Genomic DNA, 7,969 nt, shown 5'->3' with positions numbered 1-7,969 from the left:
TTAACCATATGTTCCAATTTTGATGATTCTTAGAATCTGCTCAATGATTGAATGTGTGTCTATTTCTTTCCCATTTAAGTCTGAGACTTTGCAGCAGTTGCTTTATGATTCAAACACTGCCTACCTGAGGTATTGCCTGGATGGGGTTTAGAATGGACTTCATGATAAGATCACTTTAAATTCACACAAGATTTGCCTGTTATAAGAGCACCAAAGAAGCCTGGGTAGGTTTTTATATTTACATTTTTATTTTTGTTATTTTTGAAGGGCATTCAGAAGTGAGACTTGAATTTAGGATGAACATGAGAGGGCTTCATCCTTACAAAACAGTCCCTTTCTGATGCGGTTATCCAACATGGGCTTGCTCTGGGTTGTCATGGTGATCGTGTAGGCCTGAAAATTTTCACAGGCTCAAACTATGAAGTTTTGAAAACTGTTTTGATTAATTTTTCCTCCATTCCAGCTTCTCTCTCACTTCAACTGTTTTCTCTTTTGTTTCATACTTGATTTATGGCAGGTTGCTGTCATTTAAATAGATGTGCATTTTGAAATCCTTCCTTTCTATGCTAATGCAAAGAAAAAAATAACCCATGCAAGTCATGCTCAAAGAGTTGGTTATTGTTGCTTGCTGGATTTCGACTCTCTGTGGTTGTCGAGCCTAATTCAAAGTAATTCAGGCTCCTCAGTGGGGGCAGTGCATAGCTCCACAGGAAATTATGATAGCAAAAGTCTTCCTGTCGAGCTCTGCACTTGGTACTACAAAGTGCCTTGGGCTGCAGCTACCTGAATAGGGTTGAATTAGACCAGACAACCGCATCATCCCACTTCTTAATCTATTAGAGCGATATACAAGTGGCAATTGTTGATTGCAAAAATGGGATTAAGAGGTCCTTCAAGTGAATTGATTTTCTTGTGAGAACAAAAAGAGGAAAGAGAAGCCTTCGTTTGAATCACACAGCCAGAAAGTTTCATGAATGGGTTTTGCTCCAAATGTTAGAATTAAAGCAATCAGTGCTTCCCCCATGGGGTATGCAGGTGAGAGAAATAAACTGCTCTAAAACAGCAAATTGCGTGCAAAGTCCAAGTTTAAGGCATCTGCATTGCAAGACTCCATAGAATAAAGTAGCCACCAGAAAGCTGCCTAATAATGGGACACAGACAACTGATCCCCACAGTTCCTTTTTGGCCCCGCACACTGGTATTGGCTTCAGCTGGGGTTTGTTGGTGAGTCAGGTGAGTTGTGGACATTTTTCATGATCCAGTCTCTTATTTGCCCATGATGATGTATCTCTCCCCACCAGGTGCATAGATCTATGCTCTCTGTTGAAAAGTTTCCCCATGGGCTAGGTCTCATTTTAAAAGTCACTTAATTGCCTAGGTTTATTTTCCTTTGAAGTATCCTTAGATCTTTGATTCTGGATTACTTTGGAAAATGTAAATCGATTCTCTGCTGCGTAGTTGGATTAAAATTCGGTTTTACTTTTCCAAAGTGATGTTTAGTTTGGAAGGACATCTATCATAGTTATTTGTCTACTGAAGGCCAAATGACACTGTTAGGTCTCTGCCACAGGGTGATTATATAGGTCTTGGAAACACAAAATCTGTTGATTTAAATTCGTATGATGCTCAAAACTGTAATAACCAATCTCCAATGGATTGAAAACTCATTAGGATCCTGAAAGAAAACATGTAGAGGATACACACATGAATCCCATATTCTAATATCTAAAGTGATACTAAGGGTCACTCGAATGTTGGTTGCTTTCTATGGCATATCATGCATCACAAATGTATCTAGAATGATTATTTATCTGGCGGCTTTAGCTGTCAGACACTCCAAGGGTGTGGAGAATAGAAATGACACACTGATGCCAGCTGGGGAAAAGAAACTAACCAGAGCAGATGGGGGAAGCCTCCTATTACCTCTGTCTTTAAGATCATGTCACTGACTAACCAGCAGCACATAATTTGGAAAGCCCAAGCCCTTTGACAACACAATTGGCGACAAGCAGTTGTAATGTGTTAGAAGAGGCTCCTGTTTAGGAAGATAAATGTAACTCTAAGTGACAATGAACTCTCCACAGATCTGAGACTTCTCAGAAGAAAGTCCATGTTGATGAATGTAGGAAATGAAAGTGTCTGCCTTTCCCTCACCTATAAGCCTCAGGAGTTAAGGGAGAATGTCATGATCGAGTAGGCCACCTTTGTTTACAAGCACAAAGGGGACCGTCTCTCCCATCTTCAAAGGTTGCTTCAAAGATTCTTTGGAGAAAAATGGCACAATTTAGACATTTAACATTTCCTATGCACACTGATGCCGTGATTTCAAAAGCCCAGTCAACCAAGCTGGTTAGGAAAGTGTTTATTTATTTTTACCAAGGGATGTTCCCCCCTGCCTGCCGCCCTCTTGTTTTGTTTTCTTAACCTGTGGAGTTAGTAGCCAATGGCCACATTAGAAAGTGCTTGATGGAGTTGTTACTGCCTTGTGAGTCTGGAAAGACTGCTGAATCTCAGGTCCTGACCAGCAGGGAGCACTGTTTTGGGCAAGTTTGAGGGAAAGGGCAGAAACAAAAGAGAACCGGTGCCAGAGGACCCCATACAACCAGCAGAGCATGGGCTCATGGTTTATTCTGCAGCATCCCAGTACTTCGTTGTACAGTCTTTATGTTGGCAGGTAGAGTTGTTTTTTGTTATTGTTGTTGTTTTTAAAGGGAAGTCCTTGTTTAGACAATGTTTGCACAGAGGCTTTCAATAGACTCACAAATGTGAAAACTCTCCAAAGAAGAAAAAACATGTGCATTTACATGAAAATATAATTGATAGATTTCATTTCCTCCTTTCCCTGCATATTCAAGTAATTCTCTTTCTGGGTGTATTTCACTAGTAACAGCTTTCATTTAAAGCTTAATTCAGAGGAATCAGTTTGTTAGGTCTTTTATTTCTCTCTGGATTTTCTTTAAACCCTGAAAGTAGAGGTTTTGGCCTGCATATAACATAGCAAGTACAGGATACAGTAAGTAACAATTGGATATTTACCATAATGTTTCTTTCCTGGAACACTATTCATTAACAGCTCCATATTTAATTATGCTGAAATTAGCACGGGGGAGTCTTTGGCTAGTGTATTTGCACATGCTATCAATTATATCCTAATAAATTAATTTACTTTTCAGGATTCACCAGAGGCACTGGTTGGGCCTCTGTGCTACTGCTTGACTGTTCTGACTTTGAACAGGTTTATTCAGCTGCTGTCTGCTAAGCTCTACAAAAAAGCACAATGGCTGCTGATCGGCCTTTTATGGTTTATTGGAAACTGGTGGTCCGCACTGCGGCTCTGGTCAGTGATTAACCCGCGAGAAAACAAACTACACAAGGCTAAGTTGATGTTGGAGGAGGAATGAGCTCACTTCATTAAGGCTTGAAGAGGAAACCTTTTCTTCTTCAGTGCTTGTTCAAAACTTTTCAGGTCTCTATTTAATCACATAATTCTCTCTAAGTAGCAAGAGAAGCCTGCTGCACAGCAAGGGGTCTTTTGCCACATGACAACTTAGAAAGATAAATTATATATAAATATCTTCATGGTTTTGTGTGGGGAGGAAACCAATTTTAGTATTACTCTGTGAAACTAATTTACTTGTTTCTTTATTAAAAGAAATCACTGGGTACATGCCATGCTACTTCATGTGCACAAATGGTGGTCTTAATATTTCTTTGGGGGTTCTCTTTCTTTGATACGGTTATTGAAAATTCAGGTGAAAGGTGCCTCCCTCTCTCTCCATGATTCTAAACAAGGATTTGAAAGGGGACGTGGAGGAGGAGAGGGAGGGCAAAGCCTCAAAGAATAAATATTATTGTAAAATTGGAAGAAAATAAATCTCTTTCCAGCTAGAATAGAAGGTAGAAGATGATCTGCATGGCCTGGTTCTGTTTTGGGGAAGCATTGCATTTCCTAGCATCATCTAACATCTCACTCTCTCTTGCAACTGGCAACCTCAACTTTGTAGTCTATGAGTAAAAATAATAGCAGATATAGATGATTCAGTTCAGATTTTGGCAACTCTCCACTCTTGGGGGAGAGGAGGCAGGTTTCATGGTCTTGAATTGAAAGTCATAAAAATTTAATAAGTGAATGTCAAGGGATTTCAATGGTGCCTTCCAGTTTTGAATTAAGGATAGAACTCACCCTTGTTTGGATCAAGCACAAACTGGGGCCCCCTATAGTAATTTGGGGGACATCTTACTCTCTTCACTCACTTTCTCACTGGCACAAATTTCCTATTAGGTCTAGGAATAGGTACTTGATTGTTTCCCCCTTACCCTCCTCCACACACTCACATGCACAAAGCACTCTTAAGACACTATGGGGAAAGGTTTGTGTCATGCGGGGTGTCAGGTGGGGTCTCTTCTGAGGTCTCTAGTCCCGCTCTCCACATAAGAACGCAGGACATGGTGAGGCCAAAAAGGAACAGCCATGGTGCTATAGGTAGGGGAGTCATACCACTATACTCTCACTGGTGGCTGGGTTGGAGACACAGGAGGCAAGAGCCACACTATCCGCAACCACTTCTCTCTGCCAACCAACCTCACTTGCTAGCTGCAATCCACCGTGCTAACTGCAATCCGCTCTTGGTACCTCAGCCACTATTTTCTTGCTAGCTCCCATTTTTCTGCTAGCGTAGCACAGCAGTTATATTAGTGGCCAATGGCTCACTGGTTATAGCTGACGGCCAGCTAGCCACAGCTGATGACCATCCAATCACAGTTGATGGCCATTTACTACCTGAGCCAGCACCTTTCCATGTGAGGCCGAGAGCCTGGAAACTGCTTTCTGGGGCTCTGTCCCACACTCCACCCCTACAGGGTATCGCCTCACAATCTATGCGACAAGCGTCTTCCCACGAGGGGCCCTGTGCAAGGAGCCTTAGGTGAATGCAATATCCTGGACACAGCCAGGCTCTCTGGGCACAACCAGGGTTTTTCAGGGCACCACCAGTACTTCTGGGCACAGCCAGACTTCCTGGATTCAGCCTCGTCTCTCAGGGCACCGCCACTCTCTGGGCACAGCCAGACTTCCTGGACTCAGCCAGGGTTCTCAGGGCACTGCCACACTCTCTGGGCACAGCCCGACTTCCTGGGCACAGCCGTGCCTCTCAGGGCACCGCCACTCTCTCTCTGGGCACAGCCCGACTTCCCGGGCACAGCCAGGGCCTCTCAGGGCACCGCCACTCTCTCTGGGCACAGCCAGACATCATGGGCACAGCCAGTCTTTCTCACATACTCTGCATGGTGGCTGGTCGAGACACAAAAGCAAACATCCGCCAGTTCCACTACATGGTGGTATGCTCCCAGACAAACAGTCAAGCGGTCCATTAAATTAGGGATGGAGCCCATTCCCCATAGTCCATAGTCATTTGCCAGGGCTGTGCGTTAGGCTCACAATGTGTGCCCTCTCCGCAGGGCGAGAGCTTCAAGTCCTCCCCAAAGTGGTGTTGAGGGATGACCTTGACCTCACCCGCATTTTCCACCGAGGACTCAGCAAGCATTTCCTCCTGGGACTACAAGTCCTGCATCCGGGCTGCCTCAGCAAGCACTTTCCAGCCCACAGGGCCCCAATGACCTTCGCTTTCTCCAGCCTATGCTGGTTGGCAAACCATCCATGTCTTCCCACCGCTCCACGGGAGTCCAGCTCTCCAGCAGCTGCTCCTCCTGGTCTTCCTCAGACTCACGCACAAACTCCTCCACCGCACTTCAGAGAGCTTTGGCCAGCACCGTACCCTGCTCACTGCGCCATTTGTCATGCAAGGCGTCCGGCGGGGTCTCTGCTCCTGCTCCCCACATAAGAACGCAGGATGTGGCTAAACCAAAAAGGAACACCCACGGAGCTATAGGTAGGGGAGCCATACCACTATACTCTCACTGGCGGCTGGGTTGGAGACACAGGAGGCAGGAGCCACACTATCTGCAACCACTTCTCTCTGCCAACCAACCTCATTTGCTAGCTGCAATCCACCGTGCTAACTGCAATCTGCTCTTGCTAGCTCAGCCACCATCTTCTTACTATCTCCCATTTTTCTGCTAACGTAGCCACAGCAGTTATATTAGTGGCCAATGGCTCACTGGTTATAGCTGACGGCCAACTAGCCATAGCTGATGACCATCTGTGGGGACAGAGCCCCAAAAAGCAGTTTCCAGGCTCTTGGCCTCACATAGAAAGGTGCTGGCTCAGGTAGTAAATGGCCATCGACTGCGATCAAATGGCCATCAGCTGTGGCTAGTTGGCCGTCAGCTGTAACCAGTGAGCCATTGGGCAATAATATAACTGCCGTGGCTAGGCTAGCAGAAAAGGGGGAGCTAGCAAGAAGATGGTGGCTGAGTCTGCAAGCGGCACAGTGAGGGTTGAGAATTGTGTTGCTCCTGGTTCCTGTGTCTCCAACCCAGCCGCCAGTGAGAGTATAGTGGTGTGACTCCCCTACCTATGGCTTCGTGGGTGTTCCTTTTTGGCCTCACCATATCCTGCGTTCTTGTGTGGGGAGCGGGACCAGAGACCCCACAGACCCCGCCTGACACCCCGCACGACACATGGCGTAGTCAGCGGGATCCCCTGCACTACACCATCCAATCACAGTTGATGGCCATTTACTACCCAAGTGAGCACCTTTCCAAGTGAGGCCAAGAGCCTGGAAACTGCACTGCTGGCTCTGTCCCCACAGTTTGATTAATCAAGAAAATACATAACAAATTTGCAGATTGCATATCAAGGAGAAAAGTTTCACAAAATCTGCTTTATCATCAGTTATGTGTGTGGGGACAGAGCCAGGAATGCAGTTTCCAGGCTCTCGGCCTCACGTGGAAAGGTGCTCACTCGGGTAGTAAAGGGCCATCAACTGTGACTGGATGGCCATTAGCTGTGGCTAGTTGGCCGTCAGCTGTAACCAGTGAGCCACTGGCCACTAATATAACTGCTGTGGCTATGCTAGCAGAAAATGGGGGCTAGCAAGAATTTGGTGGCTGAGCTAGCAAGAGCGGATTGCAGTTCGCACGGTGGATTACAGTTAGCAAGTGAGGTTGGTTGGCAGAGGAACGGACAGCAGGTTGCATATAGTGTGGCTCCTGCTTCCTGTGTCTCCAACCCAGCCGCCAGCGAGACTATAGTGGTATGAACTCCCTATCTATGGCTCCGTGGGTGTTCATTTTTGGCCTCACCACTTCCTGCGTTCTTATGTGGGGAGCTGGACAAGAGACCCCGCAGGCCGCCCCACGTGACAATGTGTAGGTCTTCAGAAGACTGCAGAGTAAATTAGGAGGAGGGGAAGATTTTACTGTGGTGAAAGCCAGGTACTCTGAGCTGGATACTACTGGTTGTTCTGCTGGCTGCTCTTAACCAGTGCCTTATTCATAACCCTTCCTTCATCACTAATTTGTGCCCCAATTACAACGAGTCTGCCAGCAGGACTGAAGCTCTGATTTTCTGATATCATCCATCTTCCACAGTGTTATCTGTATCTCTTCCTTTTCTCTTTCCATGCCTCCTCACTTCCTTTTTGTCATGCCGGGTGTCATGCTGGGTCTCAGCTCCCACTCCCTGCTTAAGAACGTAGGATATGGTGAGGCTAAAAAGGAACACCCACGGAGCCATAGATAGGGGAGTCATACCACTATAGTCTCACTGGTGGTTGGGTTGGAGACACAGGAAGCAGGAGCTACACGATCCGCAATCCACTGTCAGCTTTTCTGCCAATCAACCTCACTTGCCAACTGCAATCCACTGTGCTAACTGCTAACTGCTAACTGCAATGCGCAATCCGCAATCTGCACTTGCTAGCTTAGCCACAGCATTTATATCAGTGGCTAATGGCTAACCAGTAACAGATGATGGCCAACTAGTCACAGCTGGTGGTCATCTACTACCCGAGCCAGCACCTTTCCACGTGAGGCCGAGAGCCTGAAACTGCTCTCTGGGACTCTGTCC

Source organism: Rhinolophus ferrumequinum, chromosome X (assembly GCF_004115265.2).
Source record: "Rhinolophus ferrumequinum isolate MPI-CBG mRhiFer1 chromosome X, mRhiFer1_v1.p, whole genome shotgun sequence".
NCBI classification, from domain to species: domain Eukaryota; kingdom Metazoa; phylum Chordata; class Mammalia; order Chiroptera; family Rhinolophidae; genus Rhinolophus; species Rhinolophus ferrumequinum.
Note: the sequence above shows the minus strand (reverse complement) of the source record.